Source organism: Podarcis raffonei, chromosome 7 (genome assembly GCF_027172205.1).
Source record: "Podarcis raffonei isolate rPodRaf1 chromosome 7, rPodRaf1.pri, whole genome shotgun sequence".
Classification (NCBI taxonomy): domain Eukaryota; kingdom Metazoa; phylum Chordata; class Lepidosauria; order Squamata; family Lacertidae; genus Podarcis; species Podarcis raffonei.
In genome coordinates, this window is record NC_070608.1 from 5,097,834 (window position 1) to 5,114,277 (window position 16,444).

Genomic DNA, 16,444 nt, shown 5'->3' on the forward strand with positions numbered 1-16,444 from the left:
GGGAGGTGTTCTGCAGGGAGGGCACCACTACTGAGAAGGCCCTCTGCCTGCTTCCCTGTAACCTCACTTCTTGCGGTGAAGGAACCACGAGAAGGCCCTTGGAGGTGGACCTCAGTGTCTGGGCTGAACCTTCCAAGATCCATGTGCCAGTGGGGAGTGTCTATCCTGGTTGCTCCCAGACTTCTCTGGTGCATGGGCTCAGAGGCAAAAGGGGAAAGAATAATGGATGTGAATGTTACCTTTGTACAGTAGACTAGTTTCTACCTACATCCTCAAACCCTTCTCTACTTTCTACGTTATCCAAATTCAAGGGTGCATTCTCAAAGTGGACTGTCTCAAAGTGCTCAGAAGTTAGTAGAATGCTCTATCTTGCCCATGGACATGACAGGGGAGATGGAAATCCAGCAAACACACTGGGACAAGATGTGCAGATTCTGAGCAATTAAAACAATAGGAGAATGTCTTTCAGGACCCTGGACAGAGACCAGGGAGCGCACACATTGTTCCAATGAGACTCTCTACTGAGCTCTTAGCTACCTAAACTTGAGCATACCTCTAAGGATTCCCAGCTGAGTAGTTCAGAGATTTAAAAAGGCAGCCCTTTGGCCTAGATCTAAGTACTCACTTGTCTCTCCATGATCTCATGTCAAAGCCCACTGTCTGCAATGGTGCAAAGCACTTGGTGTAGGGTTCCAGCCTCATATTATCCTAGCCAGTTTGAATCTAATTAAGGGGTAAACCACAGAGTAAGCTGTCTTGCCAGGCTTAGACTATGTCATCACTTCATATCTCGAAAGAAAATTTTGTTATTTCTCTCTCCATGTGGATTTCAGTACATAAAGAACGCCGAGCTGGTCACTCCACCCATATGGCTTTAACCAACCTCTTTTGCTTCGGACAATAACAGAGTATGAAACTAGTATTTTTCTCTATTGATACTTTAGAAACTTGTACCTTTTGTAACAAAGCAACATTTTGACTGCCTGTGCATCTTTGCTGACTACTTCACAGAAATGCACATTCATCTGACCCTTGAAGAGTTTTGTAAGTAAACAATTTTATGACTTGCCAAACACGTGGTCTGTCTCTATGCTAGGGAAGTAGGATAGCTCAGAAAGGGGAATATTTCGGGGGCTCACTGAGAGGGCACATTTTTAAGGTTTTGCAGCCTATCTCTCCACACTTTTCTTTGCTGCATGTTTTGTGATGTGAGATCTCTGCTGGGTTTCTCTCATCAAAGGGTACTTGCCCCAAACCTTGGTCTGGGCTTCCCAGATTCCAACACTTGCTTAGAGGTCCAGGTTCAGAGGCCCGTGGTTCAGTGGTTAGCCCTCATGATTTCAATTCTCCTTAGCCTCTCTGTCTGTATCCAAGTTACTGCTAGGTTTCAGGGTTCCTCCCCTTGGCCTCCTGAGGCTTTTACTTCATTAGTAGGGTGGTGCTGTGGGTTAAACCACAGAGCCTAGGACTTGCCAATCAGAAGGTCGGCGGTTCGAATCCCCGTGACGGGGTGAGCTCCCATTGCTGGGTCCCAGCTCCTGCCAACCTAGCAGTTCAAAAGCATGTCAAAGTGCAAGTAGATAAATAGGTACCGCTCCAGTGGAAAAGTAAACGGCGTTTCCGTGCGCTGCTCTGGTTCGCCAGAAGTGGCTTAGTCATGCTGGCCACATGACCCGGAAGCTGTCTGTGGACAAACGCCGGCTCCCTCGGCCAATAAAGCGAGAAGAGCGCCGCAACCCCAGAGTTGGCCACGACTGGACCTAATGGTCAGGGGTCCCTTTACCTTTTACCTTATACCAAGTCAGACCAGTGCTGCATATAGCTCAGTTTACTCACGCTGTCTTTTGAAATCAGAGTTGCAAGTACTAGCATCTTGTCTCAAATGAATTGTTTTCCTCCACTTTGGTCTAAACAATGGATGGCTTTTGAGGAAAGCAAAAAGAGTTTTGATTAAACTAGTGGGTTTTTCTTTGGGAAGGCTCCAGGCATCTGTATTTGAAGTTGCTGTTCTGCAAATTTTTCTTAGATTCTTGGTATCCTTTTCCCCCTTTGAAAAAGTAAAGCGAGGGTGCTTTATCCCCAGTAAAGATGTTTCGGCCATACTAAAATTACTTTAAAAAATACACTTTATACCTGATTCGACATGGTGGGTAGGATTCAGTGGTGTATATGTAGAGTGAAAGAGGTCCACTAATACAATGGGACTTTCTCCCCTCTTCTCCCCCTATGTGCACCCCCAAAATATATTCTGGGTTTCCCCCCAACACTTCATAGCATAGCAGATTTAGGGTGTTCTGGGGGAGGAGAGTGCAGGAAAGTCTTCTTGGGTAAGTGGACCTCATTCTGTAGTTCGGTATTTTCTACATTCGTGTAGCTCTCCACGGTTTCAGAGTGAGCACATTTCCAGATATGTTGGGAGACGCCAAGGTTTTGACCTGGGACCTTCTCCATGCCAAGCAAGGGCTCTACCACTGAACTACAACTCTTCTCTATAACTGTTCAGCCCCTTCTCTCCCAAGTGTTCAGAGGCCTTTATTTAACAAACGCACCTTTTACAAAGCAAGGTTTTGGTCTATAACTTGAATTACAATTGACACGCTTCGGTGCATGGGGACAATTCACTTTTTTATATTGTCTATTACCGGGGAATTCGGGGCTGATTCTACAGCTACTGTAAAACGGGCTTTCAGTTCAAGTATGTTATAAATCGATTCTCTACGGTCTAGACGTGCCTACCTTTCCCTGACTTGACTTGCTGCCTGCAAGATACCATGTGGGAGGACCCAGTGTTTCTCATGAGACAGAGCTTATTTATCTTCTGTGACTCATTCACCTGACAGAGAAACAGCAGCCTTTTGATCGGTGGGTATTAGCTGTAATGGCGATTTGGAACTTGATGGTTAGAGCCAGAATGTCAGCTTTTGGAAGCGACAACAGGAGATAGCTCTTGTCTCCATATCCTGATTGTCATTTGCATGTTACCTGCTTGGTGGTAGTGCAAAACAGGACTCTGGACTTGGTAGATATTTGGTCTGGTGCAGCAGGGCTCTTGTTACATAGGAACATAACCACCTTAAAGGTAAAGGAAAAGGGACCCCTGACCATTAAGCCCAGTCATGGCCGACTCTGGGGTTGCGGCGCTCATCTCGCTTTATTGGCCGAGGGAGCCGGCGTACAGCTTCTGGGTCATGTAGCCAGCATGACTAAGCCGCTTCTGGTGAACCAGAGCAGTGCACGGAAACGCTGTTTACCTTCCCGCCAGAGTGGTACCTATTTATCTACTTGCACTTTGATGTGCTTTCGAACTGCTGGGTTGGCAGGAGCAGGGACCGATCAACGGGAGCTCACCCCGTCGCGGGGATTCGAACCGCCGACCTTCTGATCAGCAAGCCCTAGGCTCTGTGGTTTAACCCACAGCACCACCCACGCCGCCTTAGCAGTGTTCAAAATCAGCCAAGCACCAGGCACATTTTGCACCTGCCTTTCAACCATTTGCGACCAGGTGAAGATACCTGGCGTCTCCACCATCTGGAGATGCATGCCTGGGAATCCTTGGAACCTGACTGTTTTCACACACTAATACCCTATCAGTGATATTTTATCTGCACAATCAGAATGCATTTCTGGAATCAAATTGCTTTTTCTGTGCAGCCTGAGCAGGAGCAGTCGGCCTTAAGAAAAAGAGGTTGGAATAGGGCAGTAGATATGCGGACTGCCCCTGGATCAAGGGACTTCTCTTCTTTAAGTTCTCAGAGCACTTAACCCAGCTGAAGGTTCTCATCTGAACTAGCCAGATGTTTAACTAAGAATCAATCACAGTCAGGCCATCATTTTTTTTAAAAAAAATTAGAGCAGGCATAGGCAAACTCGGCCTTCCAGATGTTTTGGGACTACAATTCCCATCATCCCTGACCACTTGTCCTATTAGCTAGGGATGATGGGAGTTGTAGTCCCAAAACATCTGGCAGGCCAAGTTTGCCTATGCCTGCTTTAGAGCTATTTTGCCCCCCAAATGGCAACTAGACATTCCGTTTTGGCAAAGAATTAATGCTTTTGAATTATGGTGCTGGAGGAGACTCTTGAGAGTCCCATGGACTGCAAGAAGATCAAACCTCTCCATTCTGAAGGAAATCAGCCCTGAGTGCTCACTGGAAGGACAGATCCTGAAGCTGAGGCGCCAATACTTTGGCCACCTCATGAGAAGAGAAGACTCCCTGGAAAAGACCCTGATGTTGGGAAAGATGGAGGGCACAAGGAGAAAGGGATGACAGAGGACGAGATGGTTGGACAGTGTTCTCGAAGATACCAGCATGAGTTTGACCAAACTGCAGGAGGCAGTGGAAAACAGGAGTGCCTGGCATGCTCTGGTCCATGGGGTCACGAAGAGTCGGACACGACTAAACAACTAAACAACAACACAACAACCTTGGTTTAAGGAGCCATTTGGCGCCTAGCTCATATAGCTGATTTTCTAACACTGCGCCTTACACAGAGTCAGACTATAGAAGCATAGAATTGTAGACTTGGAAGGGGTCCCGAGGGTCATCTAGTCCAAACCTCTGCAATGCCCTGCAGCCACTAGTCCATCTAGCTCAGTATCATCTACACTGATTGGCAGAAGCTCCCCGGGGTTTCAGATGGGGTTCTCTCCCAGTATTACCTGGAGATCAAATCTGGGACTTTTTGTGTACAGAGCTCAGCTGCTGAACTGTGTCTGTTCTTATGTATCTTCTGAATTCATAACCCAATACTGAACCGACCCACACCCTGCAATCCCCATCTAGCTTTCCTATGTAGGTAGCGTTCTGTGGCATGGATGAATGTCCATCATGCTGGTCCCCACCTGAAGCAGATTTGCTACCTGACTTTGAACTAGGCCTCCTTAGAAATAATTCAGTAGGGCTCCATTCTTGAATCTGGTGCTCTTGAGACCTTTTGGACTACAACTCCCATCACCCCTGTTCCCTGATTGGAGTTTGTGTATTTATGAATGCTTTGCTAGGGGATTTCCTTGAAAATCCTGGGGAGAATCAGGGTGGTTGTGGTGGTGGTGGTTTTGCTCCCTGAAAGGAATTCTGGTTAACATTCATTAGAATATTGCTGTGGGTTTGGGAGCTCAGTCTGAATGATGCCCTGAATCCCTTCCAGTTCCCAGAGTCCAGTGAAGATTAGAATCTAATGGTGGATCCTGTTGCTGAACTAGTAGGACAAGCTTCTTCACAAGGCAGTGACCTTAGCTGGCCACTTAGGTGCCCTCATCAGCATCCCAAGAGCTGCAACAAAGGGATGGTGCCCTCCAGGCTAATGGGTGGGCCTTTCCTCTCCCCCCTGTCCTAGCTGCTAGGTAGGAGTGCGGTAACCAAAGTTGTATGTGAGTGAGCTGGAAACAGGCTTGGAACTGGAGACAGAGACCAGCTTGCTCTGTGCTGGATCCATAGAATTATACAGTCATACCTCTTGTTATGTTTGGTTCAGGTTATGTCTTTTCAGGTTGCGTCCCGCGGTGACCCGGAAGTACCGGAAAGGGTTACTTCCAGGTTTCGCCACTCGCACATGCACAGACACGCAAAATGGCGTCACACGCATGTGCAGAAGTGGCGGAACGTGACCTGCGCATGCGCAGATGCAGGTTGTGTTTCTTTCAGGCTGTGAATGGGGCTCCGGAATGGATCCTGTTTGCAACCAGAGGTACCACTGTATATCCTAAAGATACCGCAGTCTGCACTGATCTTTGTTCCAGGGACACTGAACCTAAGTAAATGCTTAGAACCCCATTGCGTAACGATACTAACCTGACGTTCCGGCATTACTGAAACCGGTGCTTTCAGAATGGTATTCTGTGCTTCCTTTGAGGGGATAATATAATGCAGAGTACATATTTGTTTCATGTCACACTCCTTATGCATGTGCTGTAAAGCGATACTTTTTATTTTTTGTTCCCGGAATTGGTAGTTATGTGCAGCCTGTGTAGTTGACAGCATACAACTTGAAGCCAAGTGGCACGAATGCGCTTTCTTTGATCAGCTTTTCACTAGTAATTTTGCTTGATGTGATTGGTAGGTTTATTTTACAAAATGATTCTTGGTTCCCAGGAGTAACAGCAGCGCATTTTGCATTTAAATGTGCCTCTCGCTTTGGACTCGTTGAAATAGCCACGTTTATCTAAAAGGCCGTATTGGTCCAAAAGTGGAAGGGGAAACCTTCCACAATCCACACTTGGGAAAGATCAAAATGACATAGGGACACAGAAAGCGGCCTTATGCCAAGTGAGACTATTGGCCTGTCTGCCTCAGTGCTGCCCACACTGACTGGCAGCGACTCTCCAGGGACCAAAGGCTTAAAGAGGAATGTTTTTGCCTAACAGCGACTAAAGGTGCATAATGAAGGTGCCAGGCAAACCTCCCTGGGGAGAGCATTCCACAAATGGGGAGCCACTGCAGAGAAGGCCCTTTCTCATGTTGTTGCCCTCTGAGAGCCAGTGTGGTGTAATGGTTAAGAGCAATAGACTCGTAATCTGGTGAACCGGGTTCGCGTCTCCGCTCCTCCACATGCAGCTGCTGGGTGACCTTGGGCTAGTCACACTTCTCTGAAGTCTCTCAGCCCCACTCACCTCACAGAGCGTTTGTTGTGGGGGAGGAAGGGAAAGGAGAATGTTGGCCACTTTGAGACTCCTTCGGGTAGTGATAAAGCGGGATATCAAATCCAAACTCCTCCTCCTCCTCTTCTTCTTCCTCTGGACCTTTTGTGGAGGAGACACGTGAAGAAGGGCCTCAGAAGATGATCATAGGGCCATGCTCTCTTCTTCTCCAGAAGCAGGCTCAGGGACCTGAACCTGGTCTTAGCTGGTGACTCTGCAGCCACTCCTGGACTCCGGGGTTTTGAGAGGCTATAGGCCTGTTCATCTGTTTTCACTTGAGTGGGGAATACGAATGAATGGGGAGGGTAGGTGCACAGCCAATGTGAGGTGGTGAGGGCTGAAGTGCATGGGGGCTGATGCACGTGGGTATATTGTGGCGGCATGGGGTCAGAGTCCACCCTTCTTCCCACATGCAATTTCCCTAGTCGTGTTTACATTCCCTGTTCAGGGACGGCAAGCTGGTTGGGGCCATTCTCTTTATATAATGTGGCAAGTGGTTGTTAGGGAGTTCTGCCAGTCTTATGAAACTTTAGCATTATGAATCAGAGCACATCCTTCTGTGTGACATTATCATTTTATTTTTATTTCTCCACTTGCCGAAATAGGAATATTCCTTCTGTAGGTAACAATGGGATTTGAGTTTTGATAACGGCAGTGGCCCTCATGCAAAGCTGACAACCCCCCCGCCTCCTCTAGGTTCCCTCCCAGGTTTCTCTCCCCTTATTTAAATATCAAAAATTCAGATGCTTTCAGAAGTGGTGGTATTGGAAAGGGAAGCGTGGGTGTTATTGCAAGGTTGAGCCAATCCATTTTTATCTCATTATATATCTTTTTTTACCTAATGCTTTTTTATTATGTGAACTGTGCTGGGTTTTTAGATCCGATGCAGGGATGACGTTGCTATAACAACACGATGATTCATGTAATTTCTGCAACATTCTGTTGGGTGGGTTTTGCAGCTTGAAAGCTTCTATGCGGTAGTGATGGGGGTTCCTCTTGCTTGGTTCTGTCCACCCCACCGCAAATATGGTACCCAAGGGTCTTACAAATTCCCACCATCTTTGGTAGCAGACACCAATTGTTCACATGGCTTCCATGAAGTTCTTTGTTGACGGATGTGATGTATTGTGTTGGACATCAAACTGAGCTTCAGAAGCAAAGTCGAGGATGATAGGATGATTATTATTATTTAGTTCCACTCCCAACTTAGCAAGTGTGGCATTCACACCGCACCTTTGAGGGATTTGGAGCAATTCTGAAGCATCTCTAGCTATTCAAGCTCAAGGAGAAGAGGAAGTTGGCTTCATTCCAAAGGTAGCCAACCCTTGAGATGTGGTTGGACTACACTTCCCATCACCCCTGACCATTGACCCTGCTGCCGGGGGGCTGATGGGAGCGGGAGTCCAACTACAAATGGAAAGCACACTGTTGGCAACTCCTGCTCCCATACATCCCGGAAGAGAAGACAGCCAAAAAAAGCCAGGTAGACTTGACAGTAAAAAGGTAAAGGGACCCCTGACAGTAAAAAGGTAAAGGGACCTTTAGACTTGTGTAGACTTGACAGTAAAAAGGTAAAGGGACCCCTGACCATTAGGTCCAGTCGTGACCGACTCTGGGGTTGCGGCACTCAACTCGCTTTAATGGCCGAGGGAGCCGGCGTACAGCTTCCGGGTCATGTGGCCAGCATGACTGAGCCGCTTTTGGCAAACCAGAGCAGCGCACAGAAACTCCGTTTACCTTCCCGCCAGAGTGGTACCTATTTATCTACTTGCACTTTGACGTGCTTTCGAACTGCTAGGTTGGCAGGAGCAGGGACCGATCAACGGGAGCTCACCCCGTCATGGGGATTCGAACCACCGACATTCTGATCCACAAGTCCTTGGCTCTGTGCTTTAACCCACAGTGCCACCTGCGTCCCTTAGACTTGACAGTAGAGCCTCTCAAAACATTGATATTAAACAGAAGGTGGAAAAGAAGTGGATCAGTGAATGGTTTATCCCTGGATGTTATGTTCTGTAGCATTTGTGCATCAACCCTGCTGGTTGAGGCCAGTGGCCCATGTACTCCAGCATCCTGTTCTCACAGTGGCCAGCCAGATACCTATGGGAAACCCACAAGCAGGATTTGAGCACAAGAGCTCTCTCCTTGTCTGTGATTTCCAGCAATGGCTGTTCAGAAGCACTGCTGCCTCTGACAGTCTTCTTTCTCTTCCATTGGCAATCACTCGTAACTGAGAAAGATTGTCTTCCATAAACACAATTTTAACAATGAGTCCGTAAGTGACTGTGGAGGCCAATTCTGGATCCACACGTCCTTCTACAGTGGGGACATTGGTTTCTGGGCGGGAGTTGATCACGGTGAAGGTTTGCCAAGCATGCCTTTCTCTTAGCACATTTCTCCCTTGCGTCCTGAGTTTGAGTGTCTTCTCAGCCCATGACACCTTTGGTAAAGGCTGTTCTCCAACTGGAGCGCTCGCAGGCCAGTGTTTCCCAATTGCTGGTGTTTATACTACGATTTTTAAGATTTGCCTTGAGACAGTCTTTAAACCTCTTTTGTTGACCACCAGCATTACACTTTCCATTTTTAAGTTGGGAATAGAGTAGTTGCTTTGGAAGACGATAATCAGGCATCCGCACAACATGACCAGTCCAAGAAAGTTGATGTTGAAGAATCATTGCTTTGACACTGGTGATCTTTGCTTCTTCCAATACACTGGTATTAGTTCATTTGTTTTCCCAAGTAATGTGTAGAATTTTTCGGAGACCCTGTTGATGGAATCTTTTGGGGAGAGCAGGTACAGCATAGCCATCAGGGTTGGTAGTCATCTAAAGCCCTCTCTTGCATGAGTTTGCTTAGTCCTCTTTTAAAGCCATCCAAGTTGGCGGCCATCCCTGCCTCTTGTTGGAGCAAATTCTGTACTTCGACTATGGGATGTGTGAAGAAGCACCTCCTTTTGTCTGTTCCGTTTCATGGGATGTCCACCTGTTCTAATGTTACCAGAGAGGGAGAAAAAAAACCACCTTTCTAAATCCACTTTCTCCACACCATGTAAAAAATGCTTCTATTAGAGTCCTCCTGGTGGTGCAGCAATAAAACTTCTAGCACATTTGCAAAGCTAAGCAGGGTCCAAGATGGTTTCAAATTGGATGGGGGACTGGGTGTTGAGATACCTGCATTGGAGGGGTTTGGACTAGAGGACCGACCTCCGGGATTCATTCCAACTCTACAATTCTTTGACTATGAACCTCTTACTCCCCTATTCAGCCGCTCCCCCTATTTAGCTGTTGACAATCTCTTATCCAAGCAAATATTAAATGCTTGGGCCCTTCCACTTGTCCTCTCTCACCAGTTTTACAAGGGCATTTCTTCCTTCGGCCTCTATGCCTTTAAATTCGGGAGCGACCTATTTTCAAACTGAAAGGTTCTTTGGGCAGGGATGGTGGGGGATGTACCTTAGATGGCTTGGAACGTTGCATTAAGAGTCTGGCATGACAGATAAAAACACATGGTTGACCCTGCCTTCCTGTCCTGGCTAATTATATTAAACTCCATTTGCATGCTGACATGAGAGTTTAAGAGGGATCGTTGGAGCCTCGATGCATATTAAATCTGCAAAATGACAGTCCAAGGCCAGGGGAACATTGGACAAGTGGCAATTAGGCCACTAAGAGGATCACACCATGTTTTCGTATTGCCGGGAGAGGTCTGCCGATCTTTGCCTTAAATGCTTGACAGAGGCACCCAGAGGTGCCTCTTGACTGCATTAGTGGCAGGATCAGTGCGGTGAAAGACAGCAGGCGGCCTCTTAGCAGAAAGTGGTGCGGTAGGTGTTTTGCGGAATAATAGTAAGCCATCAGCAGAGCAGCCCAGTGGTCCCTGCCATATTCCTTGCTCCTTTGGTCCTGCTGAGCGAACTATGCCACTCAAAGGATGTGCTGGCCTTCCCAAAATCTGCTTCGAGGTTTACTTTTACATCCAAGCAGGATATGAACATGGGCCAATCACTGCCTCACAGCCTAACCTGCCTAGCAGTGTAGATGAGAAGGGAGATAACCATAAATTCCTCTTGGGGGATAAAACGTCGGATATAAATGCAACACACAAGCAGATAGTTCTGAGGGTGGTCGAATGAGTTCTATGGGGGAGTGATTTTTTAATGAATACCCACCAAATTTTATTTTTTAATTCCTGCAAGTAGAAAAGTAGAGCGTCAAGAGTCCAGCCCAGTCTTCTCCTTGCTGTGCTGGTTTCCTATTGCAGTGGCCTTCTCCCCTTGCTCCCCAGTGGTCTGAAATGGTATGTTCAATTCTACCACCCAGTTGGATCAGGACCATGACCCATCTAGTCCAGTGTTGTGTTGTCACAGCAGAGAATCAGATGCCTCTTGGAAGTCCCGTGATTCCTGCGTTGAAGGGGGTTGCATCAGATGACCTTTGGAGTCCCAGCTCAACAATTATCTGATTCTATGCATTAAGGAGCAGAACACAAAACAGCTTCCCTTCTCCCTCAAGAACTGCTCTACCTCCCCAAGATCTGTACCACGCCTTTTTCTCCATGCTGCCTCTTAAAGGGTAAAGGGACCCCTGACCATTAGGGGTCAGAGTCGCAGAGGACTCTGGGGTTGCGGCACTCATCTCGCTTTATTGGCTGAGGGAGCCGGCGTACAGCTTCTGGGTCATGTGGCCAGCATGACTGAGCTGCTTCTGGCGAACCAGAGCAGCGCACGAAAACACTGTTTACCTTCCCGCTGGAGCGGTACCTATTTATCTACTTGCACTGGTGTGCTTTTGAACTGCTAGGTTGGCAGGAGCAGGGACCGAGCAACAGGAGCTCACTCCATTGCGGGGATTCAAACTGCCGACCTTCTGATCGGCAAGCCCAAGGCTCAGTGGTTTAGACCACAGCGCCACCCATGCTGCCTCTTAGCCTTGGTCAGTTACCCTCATTTTTGCTTTGTCCCCTCACTTTCTTACCTTAACTACCAGCAGAAGTTCTAGTTACAGGTAGGTAGCCATGTTGGTCTGCCGTAGTCGAAACAATTTTTTTGAAAAAATTCCTTCCAGTAGCACCTTTCGACGACCAGCAGAAGATTTGCCAAAAAAGCCCACCTCGTCGTATTTTTAAAGTGAAGCATTTTTTCTCGATGTGCTGAGTATAGTTGCAGTTTTAAAGCTGGCTGGATTTGGGGGGAAGTGTTTGCTTAATCTATTTCCATTGACGTTTCTCCTTTTTCCTTTTTGGTATGTTTTAAAATAATTATTACCTGTCCAAAGCATTTGAGGCTGGGAAGGCTGATAATTAGTAGGTCTGCAAACCTTAATTGGTTTAATCGGCAGATCAATCCACTAAAGCTTTAATTGATTAATTTGTAGGGCTCCAAGTTGAGACACGCTTTCCTTTTATTTATTTTCTTCCGGCGAGCTACTACGTTAGGGAACAAAAAGGAATATAAGAAAGGAAAGTGAGGCCCACAGCAGCAAAAAAATTGTAGCATGGAGTTCAAATTTCCATGCACTTCACCACAATTCATTCCCCACAAGTGTTCCCAAACAGATAGTTACCCTCTCCTTCCCTCCCACCTTAAAACAATATTGCACTTCTCTTTGAATAGACTTCACCCAAACCTGCTGATTTCTGCCTCTTGTACATGAATGATGCAATCTAAGTTAAAGCAGTGGGGAGCATGAGCTGAACACCAGAAACAAAGGGAATCATTTCTTCCTAGCAACATGTTTCATTGGTACCTTGTTTCTCAAACTCCTTGGTACTCAAACAACTTGGAACCCAAACACTGCAATCCCAGAAGTAAGTGATCTGGTTTGCAAACTTTTTTTGGAAGCCAAATGTGCTCCGTTTTGAGTGTTACACTTCCATTTTGAGTGCCACGCTTCTGTTTTGAGTGTTATGCTGAGCTCTGTCTATTTTTGCTATTTATTTTGCGTCTTCATTTTTGCGGCTCTTTTGGTTTCGTTTTTGAGACTGTGTGGAACCCAGTTCACCTACTGATTGATTGATTGTGTGACTGCAGTACATTGTTTATTGCTTTCATTTTATGGATCAATGCTCTTGTTAGATAGTAAAAAAATCATGATAAATGGCTGTTTTAGGGGTTGTTTTTAAAAGTCTGGAACGGATTAATCCATTTTGCATTACTTTCTTTGGGAAAGCGCATCTTGGTTTGGAACGGACTTCTGGAACGGATTAAGTTTGAGAACCAAGGTACCACTGTCTAGTCCTGTACAGTTGCACCAAACTGTTGTTGGCATCCGGCTGTCTCAAGAAACAATGGAAGTGCACCTCCGGGGGTGAAGTCAAACTGCTACATTAGCAGTACCGAGGTGACTTCCCTGGGGTGCAAGCTTGGGTAATAATAATAATAATAATAATAATAATAATAATAATAATAATTTTTATTTATACCCCGCCCTCCCCAGCCAAGGCCGGGCTCAGGGCGGCTAACAGGCAATAATAAAAACAAGTTGAATGAATACAACTTAAAAACAAGATTAAAATACAACATTAAAATATTGAAACATTAAAATATTAAAATGCAGGCTCATCACAGGAGGAGAAAGGAAAAATAAAAAAGAAAGAGGGGGAGGGAATCAAATTGGCTCCAAGCCAAAAGCCAGGCGGAACAACTCTGTCTTACAGGCCCTGTGGAAAGAAATCAGATCCTGCAGGGCCCTGGTCTCATGAGGCATAGCGTTCTACCAGTCCAGAGCCTGTGTTGAAAAGGCCCTGGCTCTGGTTGAAGCTAATCTAACTTCTTTAGGGCCCGGGACCACTAGGGTGTTGCTATTTATGGACCTTGAGGCTCTCCGTGGGGCATACCGGGAGAGGCGGTCCCATAGGTATGAGGGTCCTAGGCCGTGATGTGTCTGCAGGTCTGGGCTTCCCAGACAACAAGACCTGCCCCTCTTGGCCTCACTGTACAAAGGAAAGCAGAGCAAGACTGTTGGCATCAGCTTGGCTGCAGGAGTTGCCAGAATCAGGCATATAAAGTGCCATCCAGCCGCCTTAGGGACTCCACTCTGGATTTGTGCAGGGTTGAGTCCTTAGCCTTTTCTTCTTCTGAAGATATCCGGCAAAAAGCTACTCGTTGCAGAGTCCTTGGTGTGGGAATAGTAGTAATAGTAGTAGTAGTAGTAGTAGTAGTAGTAGTAGTAGTAATAATAATAATAAATAAATAAATAAATAAATAAATAAATAATTTATACCCCGCCCATCTGGCTGGGCTTCCCCAGCCACTCTGGGCAGCTTCCAACAGAATATTAAAATACAGTAATGCATCAAACATTAAAAGCTCCCCTAAACAGGGCTGCCTTCAGATGTCTTCTTAAAGTCTGGTAGTTGTTGTTTCTTTGACATCTGGTGGGAGGGTGTTCCACAGGGTGGGTGCCACCACCAAGAAGGCCCTCTGCCTGGTTCCCTGTAACTTGGCTTCTCGCAGCAAGGGAACTGCCAGAAGGCCCTCGGTGCTGGACCTCAGTGTTCGGGCAGAACGATGGGGGTGGAGAAGATGCCTTCAGGTATACTGGACCGAGGCCGTTTAGGGCTTTCAAGGTCAGCACCAACACTTTGAATTGTGCTCAGAAACTCACTGGGAGCCAGTGTGGGTCTTTCAAGACTGGTGTTATGTGGTCTCAGCAGCCGCTCCCAGTCACTGCTGCATTCTGGATTAGTTGTAATTTCCGGGTCACCTTCAAAGGTAGCCCCACATAGAGCACATTGCAGTAGTCCAAGGGAGAGATAACTAGAGCATGCACCACTCTGGTGAGAGAGCCTGTGGGCAGGTAGAACAGCTTCATTCACATTGCTTCCACTGGGAAAAGGTCCTTAGAGGCTATTTATTTGTAGTGTTTATTTAGCAATGTTTCTATATCTCATTGAAAGTTAATTATTGCAACCATCCTGTAAGACTGGCCAACATTATCATTACCATCCATTTCCTAGATCTGGACTCTACATTACTCATTCAGTCCCCGACCCCCATCTTGTTTCCATAGATTGTCGGGAGAATCTTGGCTGATCGGGAGAGGTGGACTTTGGGAAACCTCCATAGAAAATTTGGTATTGTTTCTGCACAAGGTAATGACAAGTTAAGTTCTTAAATTTAGTGACCTGATACTTGGGAGTTGTGTATTGAATAGGATGGTGTGCTATTTCCCTTGCCTCTGGGTCCCAGAGTTGGCTTGAGGAGGACTCTAATTCAGATGATGCACCAGCCATTCTGCTTGAGGGGCTATGCTGCCGTAGCCTGAAAACGTGGCTCTTCCATCAATCATCTTCTCAATCTGAAGTCCTTTAAATATTGCAACAACCTCCGCTGGCAGATGGAGCCAATGGAAGTGCCACCAGCCTTTTTAAGATTGCAGAGGACTTTAAGCCTTTGCTGATATAGTGTCAGGCCAAACTCATTTCCCTCCACACTGGGCTCACTGGGAGCTGTCCAGGGTCCTGGTTTGCCTTATCCCACCTTAGCCTGGACCAGAAGAAGCTCTGGTATTTGTTACTACCTTCCCTCTGACATCTCAGCCGCAATGGAACAGGATAGGTAGGATGTCGCTGAAGACAAATGCAAAAATCCTTCCTAGATGTTTTTTTGGATTACAACTCCTATCAGTTCCACCCAAAAAACATCTGGGTTAGGGAAGGCTGGTTTAAAGTGAGGTTAATGATTCCTAGACTAGTCACATGGGCGATCTACTCACAGGCCAATCATGACTGGAGCAATGCTTCTTGAACAGGAGGACCCATCCGTACCATGTCATAGAACCCAAAGCCACTAGAGTGGCACCTTTTGATGCTGATGTCTTCCTCTCTCCTCCCCAATCACTCTCCTGCTTGTTACTCAATCCTGATATAAGCATGAGTTTTCTATGCCCATACAAGAAAGGACAGTAAACTGTGGGTGGTATCTTGTTCTGTTAGTGCAAGGACTTTGGCTTTGTAATAGAACTTCCCCTCTTCTCCCTATGCAGCCCATAAATAATTTGTAGGGCTCCTCCTAACCCACCAGAATGGAGTTTGGTTGAGGATGGACACCTGTGGGGAGAAGGAGAGCAGCTCTGTTGTGCAATTGGAAATCCTTCATCTTATGGAACAAGTGCATTGGATGCTCATCCCTTCATAAAGTGTCATCTCAAAGGCTTCTGAAGGACCACTTAGTTTGCTATGGAGGTGGGAAGAAGCTGATACAGTGTCTTCTAGGAAGTTTGATGTAGCTATAAGGATGTGATAGCTGGTGATGGACCAGTTAGTGCATTTCAAGCCCTCCAAATTACATTCTTCTTTGAAGACCTTGGCAGTATCCCAGTGGGTGTGTAACTCCACCATTGGTTTGCCTCTGAGTTAACACGTAATGAATTACCATCCAGCCCACAAATCTAAAATGTTTGATGGGTCGATCTAATTGGCTGTATTTCAATCTATGCCTATAACTTAAAGGGCATTGAAAATGACCAGTAGATTGAAACAGGTCTTGCGATTGTATATAAAAACATTTTTTGGGGGAACACAGACATTCTTGTGTGTGTTCAGATTTGACCCAGTGAGGCAGTATACTAGCATTTTCATCCATATTAACTCTCAATTGACACGTTTATTATTCTTGTGCAAGTAGAGTTGTGCTTTGTTACTCTCTCTCCGAGGTGAAGCTAGTCACACATAATGCTTCATTACAATGTTTTCGGCAGAAGATTTCTATGGTGTGCTATGGATGTTTTCAGTAACGCGGGATTTAATACACTTACTTCGTTAAAAAGAAGGGGGGAAAGGAAGGCCCTTTAAACTTTTTGAAATCTA

At 46.3% G+C, this 16,444-nt stretch overlaps 1 protein-coding gene across 2 annotated transcripts in view; it reads left to right on the plus strand.

The window, feature by feature from the left end:
• TSNARE1 (t-SNARE domain containing 1) overlaps positions 1–16,444 on the plus strand; it is a 448,733-nt gene that overhangs the window by 43,182 nt on the left and 389,107 nt on the right. Inside the window, exon 2 of one of the 2 annotated variants that reach the window (XM_053395183.1) lies at positions 14,647–14,728. The exons of the other annotated variant lie outside the window; for it this stretch is intronic. The gene's annotated coding sequence lies outside the window, so the exon portion shown is untranslated. The remainder of the gene's footprint in view (positions 1–14,646; positions 14,729–16,444) is intronic. 2 annotated transcript variants of the gene reach the window in all.